A 13,355-nucleotide genomic window follows, 5' to 3' on the forward strand; every position below is an offset into this window, starting at 1 on the left:
TAAAGGTGTTACGTGAACAAGCGTGACAATTTATTTGTGCTTCAACAGCACGACCAGTGTGTTGTTGAAAAGCAATTCACAACATTTAACAAGTGGGTACGACGTTTCGCTGGTAGTTACAATTAACATCAGGCAGTTGCCAGGATTGTAAAGGTCATTAACAATATTGTGTCCTTTGCGTTACATTAATTTTCCTTGAGAGCAGTATCTTGCAAGTGAAACAAAAATGCCGTCGCTAACCAACAGACAAGCAAAATCTGTAAATTCTATTAATAGAACAGGGAAACCGACTAAGAATAAATCAAGGAAGCATGAATGGGAAACGTTTCATAACCGGGGTCGGGGTTGAGGGGAACAAATTTCCGAATCAAGAATGCCAGTGTCTTTCCCAACCACTTACACCACCCTCCTTATCCGCGGGTTTTCGAAGTCAGGCAGGGTGGGATTGACAGAACACTACGGCATTCACTTATCCGAGTGAACAAACCACGCCACCTTCAACTAGTTTAAACTATTTGAAGAGTTATACTGTTGTCAATTAAAAAGCACACTAAAGTGCTATGTTTTGAACTGGGCCACCTGAGTTCGATTCCAGACCATGGCTAATATCAGTGGCAAGTGACAGCTAAATGTCCTTCCTACACTCACAGAGTGTATAGGGAGGCATTCATCTAGCAGTAGATTGACATTGCCATTGTATTTAATACCAGAACTTATGGCATCTTGTTTGTAGGATCGTGATCGTTGATGGGCTGGGGATAATTCTGAGAATGCTAGACGTGTATTAATATTTTTTTGCGAACGTGTGATAAAATGTTTTCCATCTGCCACCTTAATGTATTTCTCAGCCAAAACAGGGAAAACGTGTGTGCTTTCTTGTGAAATGATGGTTATGCATGTGCGTGTATGTCTGTGTGTGGGATGCGATAGTGTAGCGGTTAGCGCTCTGCACTGCGAACCCAGCGACCTGAATTCAATTACCGCTCATGACCAACGCCAGTGACGATTATCTAAACCAGTCCTGGGCATCCCCTAGGTCAACTCGGCCTTAAATGAGTACCTGATGCAGTGTGTAAAACATCGCCACGAGGGAGACAAAGGTTGCCGGGTTTGGTGTTGACCACCTACCCCCTCGTGTGCCGTGCCGGCCTTCATAGGTGCTCGCTAACAGCACTTGCCCCAACAGTCTGTACAAGCTATACGGGAGATGTGTCTTTGTGTGTGTGTGTGTGGATGTCGTTTCGGCGTCAAATACCTGGTGCGGTGTGTAAAGATCACCACTGGGGAGACAAAGGCGGTGTGGTGCTGGCCACCCACCCCGTCGTGGACCATACCGGCTTTCATAGGTGCTCGTTAACAGCACGTGACCCAACAGCCTGCATCGGATATACGGGGTAGCTTTGTCTTTGTATATATGTTGAGAGCAGTGGCGTTCACCACTGCTTGCAGAAGATCCTCCATTGCGGGAGCTGTAGAGAGGGCATTATGACCTACTCTACCACCCTGGTCAGAATTGGGACTTTCCATAACTTTACCCCACTATACGTGAACCTGCCATTTATATTGCTGGGTGGACGAGCGAGCAGGAGTTTTAGAAAATGTTCAGCATTGCCAAAAACTTCCGCGCCGGGTGATTGAGCCGGTGACCTCTGTCCACCGCACTGAAAGTTACAACCACGACATCATCCTCACCGTATATGTGTGTGTGTACAGTTCGAGAGATTTTACATCAAGTGTACACACGATAGTGGCTGAGTTCTCTTTTGGTCATTCCAATCGGTGGCTAATTACACCAGTTTTGCCAAACGTTACAAAAATAGCCATATCCTTTGTACGAACACTGAAACAAATATCTAAACATTATGAATGTAACAACAAAACATCTCATTCTTTATCAACTTGGTCGGAAAAACATCTGTGGCCCGATTTGTTTTGGTCAGTAAAATGTATGTTTTGTACCAAATTCTTTTTAAAAAATGTAAACATTGCAGCAACGCATTATGTAAGATTGCATTGTAATTGTGAACTATTTCAGGTCAAAACATCGTTTACGGGACTGCAACTGAGTCCAAAAATACCAACACGATTTTCCCAGTTAATTATCCAAGTTTTTTTTTTACTATGCAGATTTGAACTTAATTATTCTCCTGTCAGAACATTTTTTATGTGCACTGTATATACTGCTGTGTAATAATATCAGGAAGTTTTTTTTATTATGGCGGAAAGATATTTTTTGTTTTGAAGAACAAACCATTAATAAATGTTCACTTATATGGACCACATAGTTAAAGCGCTGTAGCCTGTGCTCCTTCAACGTAGGAGCAGCAGCAAAGCCACACTAAATGTCTCTCCTGAAGCCCTCTTCGTCGTGGTCAGCAGCATTTGACTCCTGAACACATTGTGCTTCCGTGCGCGAGAATAGTGCGGGTAAACGCGCACGTGCGTTATTGCAAGCACACAAACGAGGTGAAAACACCTCCGAGGACAAAGAGAAAAACACACAACAACGCCCGAGTGTTGTTGCGTACAGTGAAACATGGGGTCCGATAAACTGAACTGTATGTTCAAGGGGGCAAAGTTGTCAAAACAACAAACGATGTCACAACCGGCAGTGGTTGGGTGGGAGGAGGGGGGAGCTTTACCCGAGACGACCTTTTGTTCTGACCTTAAGCGCGAAAGATTACGTAGGGGAGGAGGGACCATGTCTGCATGCAAACCACACAACACATCCACCCGTGTGACATCTACTGCTGCTGCAGGCAAGAAGCATTCCTCCGTGCCACGTACCCGTATAGAGACTAAACAAATGCACGGAGTTGTGATACAGTATTCCGAGAAGCTGCCACATACACGAACACACATTGCTGCAGGCAACTCGTCACAGTACGCTCGTGGGTTTGTGTGCGTTGCGTCCAGCGGGGCCCCACGGTTTTGGATGGGGGTGCTCTTGACTAACAACGCGTGGTTAAATGCACCAGCATTTGTTTAACAAGTTCGACTCGAAATGTAAAACAAAAACAATACTTGGGTTTTCTTGCCAAAACAAAGTTATGGTTAGTGCTGATGGTCTAAAACAAATATATATATTTGAAAACAGAACGGAATTCTGCTTATACACATCCTCTACCGACCTGGCCTACTGACGATGTGCCATGAAAGCGGGCCATTGCCTGACACATCCATTGTACAGGATGGCCCAAATCTCAAGACAAATAGGGTTATTTAATGTATTTTAACACTGACATTAACACATTGTAACTGTTCACGTGATAAGTTAATATTTCATCTATTATCATTGTTAATAACTGCATTGTCTTCTTCGCGTGTGGTCACCTGAAATCTGTTGTTTACAACACTCGACCAAGACCCCTGAACGAATTGAGACGAAACAAAAAAAAGTCCCAAATTAATTTCAAAACAAAATGCATGCATTCATGTTACTGGTAGTCAGTTTGAACATTTGTTGAGATAAGTTAAATAACCCTATGTGATTTGTTAAAATAAATATCAACCCTATGTGTCCTGAATTTTGGGCCACCCTGTATACTTTTTCATTTTAAGGCCACTGTTTAGTTTGTTGTCCTTCCCCTGCACCTCCGATCAGCACGCTTGGCTACGTACGGTGCGTGCGAAATAAGTTCAACATACAGTACATACGTGCACAGTGTTATTGATGAATGTGATTGAGATGTATTATGCATCCTGTGTGTATGCTTTAGAACGCTGAGTCAGTGCTGCTGCTATTGAAAAAATTCAAAGGATTAGGTGAACCGAACATCCAGTCCGGTTAAACCGTTCTGAAAACAAGAAGTAAAATGCAGGCTTAACAGTTGAAATGTTAATCAATTATAACGAGGAGTTGTTATTTCATATGCATGGGAAATCAGTTGTTGTGTTACCAGCCCTATACTTTATACATGCATTCATTATACGCGGTACAAGAACAAGTGCAGAATCCATTAATATTAATGAAAGGAATGTAATTAAGGTAATCATAAAATTTTCACAATCGTATTAATTATTTGCTAGAAGCCTTCCAGATTAATGTAAAACTAGCAGAATTTATATTTGAAGTTTTCGTGACTGCAGGGATCCATACTCTTTGATTCTTTCGGTAAAGTCACGTAGATATAAAATAAAATAAATTAAATCACGAGTTTCGGGCGCACACACAAGCGTCCGTCATCAGGTGGGACAACCACAGCAAGAAACAATTGATCAGAGGTGTGGACTCGAGTCATGTGACTTGGACTCGAGTCAGACTCGAGTCATGAATTTGATGACTTGCGACTCGACTTGGACTTGCATAACAATGACTTTGTCCCACCTCTGCAATTGATGACGGACGCTTGTGTTGCACCCGAAACGTCGTCATTTAATTTATTTTATACCTACGTTACTTTACCGAAAGAACCAAGGAGTAGCAGAATTTGTTAAGGCATGCAAACTGTGGACCGCTTTCACCCCTCTGGAACTCATCAGCAGTTCAGGTACGCCAACAACTAATGGTGGTTTGTACATGTACAGCCCTGTTGTCAATCCATTCATCAATCTGGATAGTACGGGTTGGTGAAGGTGGGCAGCATAGACGTACAGTACAACGCATGATTTTTCTCCCCTGCCCTCTGATGCCCACCATGCAGCACCATTGATGGCTTACCAGATGTTATTGGTAAGTGCCCCCTATCTACACCGTATTCCATGCGAGTTTTGCTTTGTCAAGGCTGAATGGGTGTAGTTGAATGGGTGTACTGTAGTTTGTTACCGTGGTTTAAATAGAGAAGGCACGCTCAGCACTCAGAGTGTAGGTTTGATACCCATCTTTGGCCCCAAGAAGTGTTATGTGAACAACTGTCTGGTAAGAGGGTTCCATCCATCACAAGTGACTGAGTTGAAACCCGCATGTTTGTATTGGCACACTGAACAACCCACAGCTCTCATGCAGCGACTTCTCTAGTCACAGTTAAATTCTCAACTTATCATATTACTGTATTTGATAATACCTCAAGCAGGACCAGACGTTAATATAACATGGAAATGCGAACTTGTGCTATATGATGCTCGGTATTATTTCAACGATAGAGTAATAATTACGTAATTTCATGTTATGGTTCCGTTCCATTAAAATGTTACTCGGTTTTTTTAGACGTAGCGTTCGGAGATTAGCCACGTGGTTTGTTTTCTTTTTGCATACTGAACATGTGCAGCCTTAATTTATCACAAATATGGTTTTCCTGAATATAACCTCAGTGTTTTCCAGGAAACGCCAAAGAACAACATGGCACTTCCACGGAAATAAACTTCGTGGCTGGTTTGCGTTTTTTTTCTTCCAGCTGTATCTGTCAAATACCTCTCCCATACCTGCTTTTACACATTTCTATACATTTCCACCAACTGCACCTTTATTTATGAGATAATGTACAACAGCACTGTCATTGACCCTGTTTGCAGTGGCACAGTGCGATTGGCATGGGTCCTGGTTCATGGAATGCAATGGGGCCCCTACATCAATAGTTACACCACTGCCCGTGTGGTACACACAGAATTTCCTATCGTAAGTACAAAAGTACAGTGACACTGCTCTTATCCGAGCACTTATTATCCACAGCAACTATTATCCACAGTCTCTAATCAATCTGGTTTTTTTAAAAACCTCCTATCATCAATATTCTCACACATAATAGGAGCTGCGCATATAATGAATTCATATTAAATGGTATTTATGCTACCAACATTGGTAGCCATGATTAATAAATTAATCCTACTAATGACCATAATTGTCAGCTACTTGTCAATCCACTACTGGATAAGGGCCATCTGACACCAAGTCTGTTGTGGGATTGTTTTTACTATATTTTCGGAGAAAATCAAGCAGCCTCCATCCAGAAATCAAGCAGCCTCCATCCAGCAGTGGAGTTGCCGATGATTATCGAACATCTGCGCAGCTCAGTGGGTGGAATCTGCGTCACATTTTCACCGCAATTACTAAACCCGTGGAAATGTTTTTGAGGGACGTCCTCACTCTTCCCTCTCCACCAACAACCAACAGCAATTTGCCTCGCCACCTCACCCCATCCCTTCCCATAACCCCATCAAACTCCCGCTCGTCACAGCGACTCTCTGGCAAGGGTGATGAGTGTTTCTCGACTCTAATAGGGGTGAGTGGCTACAAGGGAGCGCCTGTGAAGTGAGCACACATGATGCATATCGTGCCCACGTTGAGTATGGCTATTAGATATCACTGTAGTTGTTAATCGTGTTAGAGTTAGACGAAGCATTATCATTATTAAATACTAGCCTTTTGCCCGTCCAATGACGGGTGTATTTCAGTAAATCTGAAATTTGCAAGCGAAAAGCAGACCGCGACGTGATATTCATTGCATCCATTCGTGTGCAATTTGTAAGGCCGCGGTGACACAGACCTATTTCATTGTAAGGTGAAATCCCTTGTTCATCATGACATCCTTTTTACTTTGATGTCTCACCAGCGTTACGGAGATCACGTGACGTGAGGGTTCTACCTTTGTAGTGAGGGTTGTGAGTTGACGCCGAAGAGGAGGGAGGAGGCGCCTCGTCCCCCATGTGGAGTGACGTCACCCGCTCATGATTATTAATTAGGGGGGGGGTCCATGTGGAGGACGTCACCTGTTCATGATTATTAATGAGGGGGGCTGGCCGACGTAGAGTGGTGACGTCACGCGCGGGACACACAGACATTCTTGGCTCATTATAGTCGTAAATTTGGATTACACTACAGTATTTGTTCATGCACTGTTGATGGCTTTCTACTGCTCTGCCAGTTATCAGAGTAGAGGACCGAGGATGTTTTGCTGTGATGGATGCCGTGGTAACCGATAGCTATAAAAAAATAATGCACTGCGCCTCACTCTCCGATTGTAATGCGTTGCTGCAGGTTGAAGGACGTCATTAAGAAGCATTACTTTCATCACTTTTTTTTTATAACCAGATTCCAAGTAAGGCATATAACAACAATTATTTGTGGTTTTAAAGTTTCGTGTTAATCTGGCTGGTTCAGCTCCCAGGCACTGGCCACATGGCACTAAGCCAACTGCACAAATGCAGTTCCGTGGCTGCTTTATCTTTATTTCCTCAATGAGCGCAAACACCCATGTTCCCGTGCATTCGAGGCACCGAGCCACTGAAATACCTCCACACCTGGGGCCAACGAGGCAACGTGGTCAGTGACAGACAGTGCCGGCAAGTGCCCCTTGACTCAACTCGATGGCAGTCTCAGAGCCCTAGTTCAGCACGACGATGATTGGCTACGTGCGGTGCGAAATAAGTTCAACATATATACGTAGATAACAATTATTGAAATACCTGCCCCTGCCGCATACATGTAGGGTGGTCACTTTTCTTTGAATTTAACAAAATCTAAAAATCTACACACAAATGTGGTATTGTAAAAGTCACATATCCTGGCAAACAGGTGTTGGTGGGGACAAAAGCATCAACACACGCAAGCCATGTTAAAGAGATCAACGTAGTGATGTGGAAACATGCACATTAAATCTGAAATATGTAGTGTATTGCCCATGCGAATTGAAGCATGTGCTTAGTTTAAGCTGGAGCTGTCCAGGGCTGAACTCCGGAAAATATTTTTCGTCCCATTCCCCTTGCTATTGTGCTATTGGGGGTAGGGGTACAATGTCTAGTGGGTTTGGGGTTGTGGGGCCCCAGAAAATGATACCATCTGTAGTACAGTGGTTAGTGCAGTACACTATTAACCCCCCAGCCACCCAAGTTATATTCCAGGCCACGGCTAACATCAGCCGTGAGTGATATCAGAATCGGTCCTGTTCTCTCTCCCTTCACCAACCCGTACTGACCAGCGTGGTGCAGTATTGCGAAAAAAAGCATGACATGGGGAATATTGTATCCCTTGGTGGATTCAGAATGGCTGGAATTTATAGTTTTTCATACATACTGTACTGATTACATACGGGTGCCAAACCCTCAATGCATCGACTTTACTCTGCGGCAGATCAAGGAAGGCATTTTGTAGCACAACAACAAACCATTCAACAAATCGCGCGTTTACTTTGCTAAACATTGATTCTGGAAGGGCTGGCGGAGAACGCAGATAAACACATGTATACGTACATAGTGCATAAATTCCAGTGTCTTAGCAACGCAAGCAGACACAACACGTCAGCAGTGAGCCACACTCGAGAACAAACAAACCCGACAAAGGTCTGATGCACGTGTTGACCGGATCCACTTTTCTGTCAATTTTCAGCGGAATAAAGGTGAAACCGGCAGGAGAACTTACGGCTACTGTATTTGTTTCCCTCTCTTCACCAGTGTGGGTAGAAGCTGCCGTTCAGCCGACAACGTGTGAATAATACCCAGAGTCCATCTGATTTTGTTTACAGAATCCTGCATGTATATGACATTTTCATACTGATGGCATTGAACTATCAGTTCCACAAGAGAAGAAATGGAATACATAGATGATACACCCAATCGCACGTCTCATTTTGACATCTCAATCAAATGAAAGCAACAGCTGCATTTTATTACCCGAATACAGAACTCTCCACATCACGGACGAAATGTCACTTTCAGGGCATTCTACATACAGACATTACATTGCTGATAAAGCTGGAACGGATAAAGGTACCCACAATTTACCCCACCATAAGTGATTTCAATCAATTTAAGATCTTAATAAAATATTGAATGGTACAAAGCTCTTGATCTTGATTAGATTATTCTAGCAGGGGCCCAGTGACAATATATAAACTTAATGGGGCCTAACGGCTGGGGTCACCCATCCGGTGTGTGCAGGTGGAGTAGCCAAATTGCCTTCACCCACCACCAGCCTGCTGGGTGGAATAAATGCTGTAGTATCATGTATGGTATATCCAATTTAAACATCTTAGGGTCAAACATACTGTACATGCAATTTAGTTCCTAAACAGAGCAATGTTATTTAAAAATGGTTGATCAAGTGCAAAGAGTACAGCAAAAAAAATTTCAGTTTTTTGTGCAGTACACTACAACTCTCCCTTGACCTTCTGTTGGCTGAATATGCAACTGTTCTGAAATCAAGGCAATGGCTGATTCATGGAAATCATACACTTTTTTTTTTAAAATAGAAACACCTGTGGCTTATCACCACAGTCATTTGTTTCCTGGTGAATTCAGACCTCCACTCTACCTCGGATTGTAATCTGCAAAGTGGTATTTGAAGGTGATATCTTAATAATGCTGAAACTTATAACGCGCACAATATATTATAGACGTAGACGACTGTGACTCTGAGGCATGGAGCCAAGCTCAGTGCTGCTCGAAAGCCAACGCGAAAGAGGTGGGGGCCTCTAAGAGTCTCTTAAAAGTCGGTGTAGATTGAATGCTGCTGTGACTTTACAGCGAGATGGCATTCCAGACGGCGGGGGATGCCACTCAGAAAGTACGTGTGACAGTGACGGTCCTGGTCCTTCGTATAGAGAGGAGGAGGTTGGGAGTCGTGCTATAGAGAGTTCTACAATGAGCTGTATTGCAGGGGGATAGTAGTGAAGAGAGACACGTATGGTGACTGAAAGTAGAGGCATGGTGGCATAGGCAGACAATCTTGTAGCTGACCCCCTGCCGGCAATGTGAAACCAGTGGGAGGATGACACGGGCAAGATAGTTCACGTACCAAGACCGTACCTTTACCGGCCATAGTACTTACAGTAAGAATATATACACGTGGAAATTTGCAGGTATTTAGAGTACCACTTCATTTACTTATATATTATTTGGACGTTTTTCACCCCAATAATTTGGTTTCCTGAGCACAGGCTCAAAGGCCCAACAAGCCAAAAGGCAGGCTAAACAACACTTGCAGGTGAAATATATCGGAGTTAATACGAATGTTGTGATGTTCTTGTTATTTAACATTGACATAATCAAGCCAATAAATCAGCATCCATGCCTTAATCGCTTTGAATAAATGTTTACACATCATACAATTCGATACGCTTATTATTGGCAAATATAAGTTTAATTAACGTTTTTAAATTACAGCTGTACTGTGTCGTCTTGACACAGTTAATGACACAACAAACCGTGGTGCGTCAGTGTTCTCGGTGTCCTTTACGCGTAATAAAGCGTTTTATCTGAATAAAATTCGCACAGCTCAGCTTCCAAAGTTAAAAACAAAGATATGTGGTTTCACTATATGCGTAGGTTGTACTGCAGTTATGTGCTCTGCCTGCTCATTCACTCACAGCTAACACATGTGAACACACAGTGAGCACTGCGATGCACACAGCATCCTCATCCCTATCTAACAATCCATCCCTTAGAGCAGTGGTTCTCAAAGTGTGGTCCCTGGACAACCTGGAGGTCCGCAACGGTCCTCCAGGTGGTCCGCGGGGCTGTGATGTAAATACAAGTTGATCCGGAAATTATGACATAAAATAAAATAAAAATTTCCTCCCAATCGTATCCCAATTCTGTAATCAGTGTCACATCATGAGACAAATAATCTATTCGTAAATATCAGAGCAGTGTAAACATTTGTGTTAGAGAAGGGCACACGGCAGCGGATATCACAGAGCTACATCTGAAATCACTTTAATTGACATCTGATCCACACAGTAGGAGGTAATACTTTTCTACTCACTCTACATAATTATGTTCATTGCGTGACAGTCACACCGATATTCTAATTCTTAGATCTGGAATTTAAAACTTCACCAACTTAAGAATTTTTCGTTTACCAGGCAAGGCCCACTGAGCTATGTAACTCTTTTTAAGAAGCGACCTGGCCACAAATGATAGCTTATCATGTGGAAATGTATAGCAGCTAAATACTGTAAATGCATGTTTCAAAGAAGTGGGGGGGGGGGAGGGAAACGGGAGGACCCAGAGAAAAATTCACGTGACCACGGGGAAAACATGCGAATTCCAAATATACAGGCATCAGGGTTGGGATCGAACCCACGAACCTCCTGCATACCAGGTGAGGGAGATAACATCTCGTCACCACGGCGAGAGGTTAGCCACATGAAGAACAGAATGTTATATGATGGGATTTTTTCATACAGCTATTAGTGACCAGGCTGAGACTATGAACTAACTATACCTGAGAACATTATTTAATCACACGTGGCGACCCAGATTTGAACCCAGAATCTCAGCAACGATGCCAGCTCATCAATGTAACCTCTGAGCCACCCGGCCACTTAATCCACCAGACGTATTCAACAGTCTTTGCATACTCACAAAACTCATGTGCACATAAACATTGATACCGTGATTGTGCACGGCCTGACATGGGTTTTCAAATTCACACAATAGGAGGTGCAGTCAAGACAGGTAATACAAAAGTGTTGTTTTCTGAAGTAATCCAGAACAAAAAGCACATTATGTTCATTTGCCAGTTCTTTCCGCATACTTTGTGTGCAATGTATAAATCCAGACCGAACCACTTTAGCCCCGTAGCCTGTACAAGGTTTGAACCAGGGTCCGCGCCTGCACGTGAGGTATTATTTTACTGGAATCGTTCAACACACTACGTTAGCTGCACTGGCATTTAGGTAAATCGCCAGCGCATCTAACATCGTGTGTTGAACATTATTGAATCAAAATACGTTCAGAATTTTCCCAAAACATTGCCACCTGAAAACTGCGTGGTAGTATATCAGAGCCATGTGGTGTTGTTATCCTTAAATGCAATAAAAAGTCGTTAATTAACACCATCAGTGCATTCTAATCGTACCCCTGTACCACCACGAAGGGTATACTGGGGTAAACATTTGTGCAGGGAAATTCATTCGCCGTTTAGTAATGGTCACACACCGCATTGCCAAAATAAAACTTTTCACGAGACGATATCAAATTTCATATTACGAATATAATAAAGTATCCATTTCCGCATAATTTTGCCATTGTAGCTCACATTCTATTTAATGTGCTTTGCTGTACCTTTTGTACAAAGAAATAGTACTTCAAATGTTCAACTGTGGTTCACTCAATATTTACCTGCCATAAGTATTCGAATTATTAAAATCTATAACACTTCTAATGCACATGCTGTCAATTACATACTCTGTACATTTTAATAACTTGATGAAATACCACATTTCTCATGTGACACAACCACCATGCTGTCAATTGCTCCTGAAAATATTTCACGAGGCATTAATGCACATGACAGATAATAGCTGTCCATTGACAACCTCGGTCATCAATGTTGTCATTACGGAACTATTGTCAGAATATAAAACGAGCAACAATAATCAGGAACCAATGTTGCGAAACCAACGATACGATCACCTTGGAGCGTGTATCGCACCACGTATCGTATCGTCGCCACATCGCGGGCAAGTTGACTCACACGCGAGTGAGGCTCGCTCACAATGAGACTTCACGCACATGGTCGTTCGTCCACACCGAATCGCCGACGCAAATACGGCCATGCATCACCGGCACAAGCACAATGATTCAGGAGCTGGAAGAGGAAAGCGGAATTAGGCAAAAGAGCCCAGGCGGGGAGTGTGTGTGTGTGGCGTTGCTCACAAACAAACACAAAATATCGTTAAAGCGACATCGAAATACGGGGTTGCTGCCATCTCCTTGCAGATGGAAACTAACCCACGGATAGCGACTACGCACAGAAATGTGCCTGACCTAAAATAGCCCGAGATGTATCCGTGATGTATTCATTATTCACTGATTCGGACTGCTTTTGTTCGGTTAATTACAGTCGCTACGGAAAAATGGAAAAGAGGAATATATCGAGACCGGTTCGTATAAACATATCACACGTGGAAAATGCACCGTACAATATATGCATTCAAATAGTATGGTTTCACTTTCAAAGGTTTTCACAAGTGAAAAATCCCGAGAAAAAGCTATATATACACTTTACCGGTGAACATGGTTTGCAGCACAGCCTTTAACCAAATTGCCTGATATGTGCCCATTCCCGTCAGATCTCGGAGGCTAAGCAGACGGTTGACCCTGGATGGTGCTCAGATGGGGTGACCGCCACGCACATGAACGAGATGATGGGCTGCAGGGGCACGTGTGGTGGGATGCACAGAGCAGTGCAGGAAACGCCATTATTGGACTCTACTTCTATTCTTCCCAAGTTTATACTGGTAGGAACCTCCTGGTTACACCAGCCCACAGGGGATTATTGTGTCCATCGTGCAAAGAGGGGCTGCGTGGGGAGGGAGGGGCTGGGTGGGGAGGGGAGGGTGGGGAGGGGCCGGGTGGGGAGGGGAGGGTGGGGAGGGGCTGGGTGGGGAGGGTGGGGCTGGGTGGGGAGGGCTGGCTGGGGAGGGTGGCGAGGGTGGCGAAGGGCTGGGTGGGGAGGAGCTGGGTGGGGGGCTGGT

The 13,355-nt window shown here is 43.6% G+C and overlaps 1 long non-coding RNA gene across 1 annotated transcript; it reads left to right on the plus strand.

Moving 5' to 3' along the window:
- The first annotated feature begins 1,101 nt into the window (after window positions 1-1,101).
- LOC144718882 (uncharacterized) lies at window positions 1,102-13,186 on the plus strand. Its single transcript, XR_013585484.1, has 3 exons — window positions 1,102-8,640; window positions 12,722-12,761; window positions 12,951-13,186. It is a non-coding gene; the product is annotated as an uncharacterized LOC144718882 (long non-coding RNA).
- The last annotated feature ends 169 nt before the right edge of the window (window positions 13,187-13,355 follow it).

This window comes from Lampetra planeri, chromosome 5, assembly GCF_965212315.1.
Source record: "Lampetra planeri chromosome 5, kcLamPlan1.2.h2, whole genome shotgun sequence".
In the NCBI taxonomy this organism is placed as follows: Eukaryota; Metazoa; Chordata; class Hyperoartia; order Petromyzontiformes; family Petromyzontidae; genus Lampetra; species Lampetra planeri.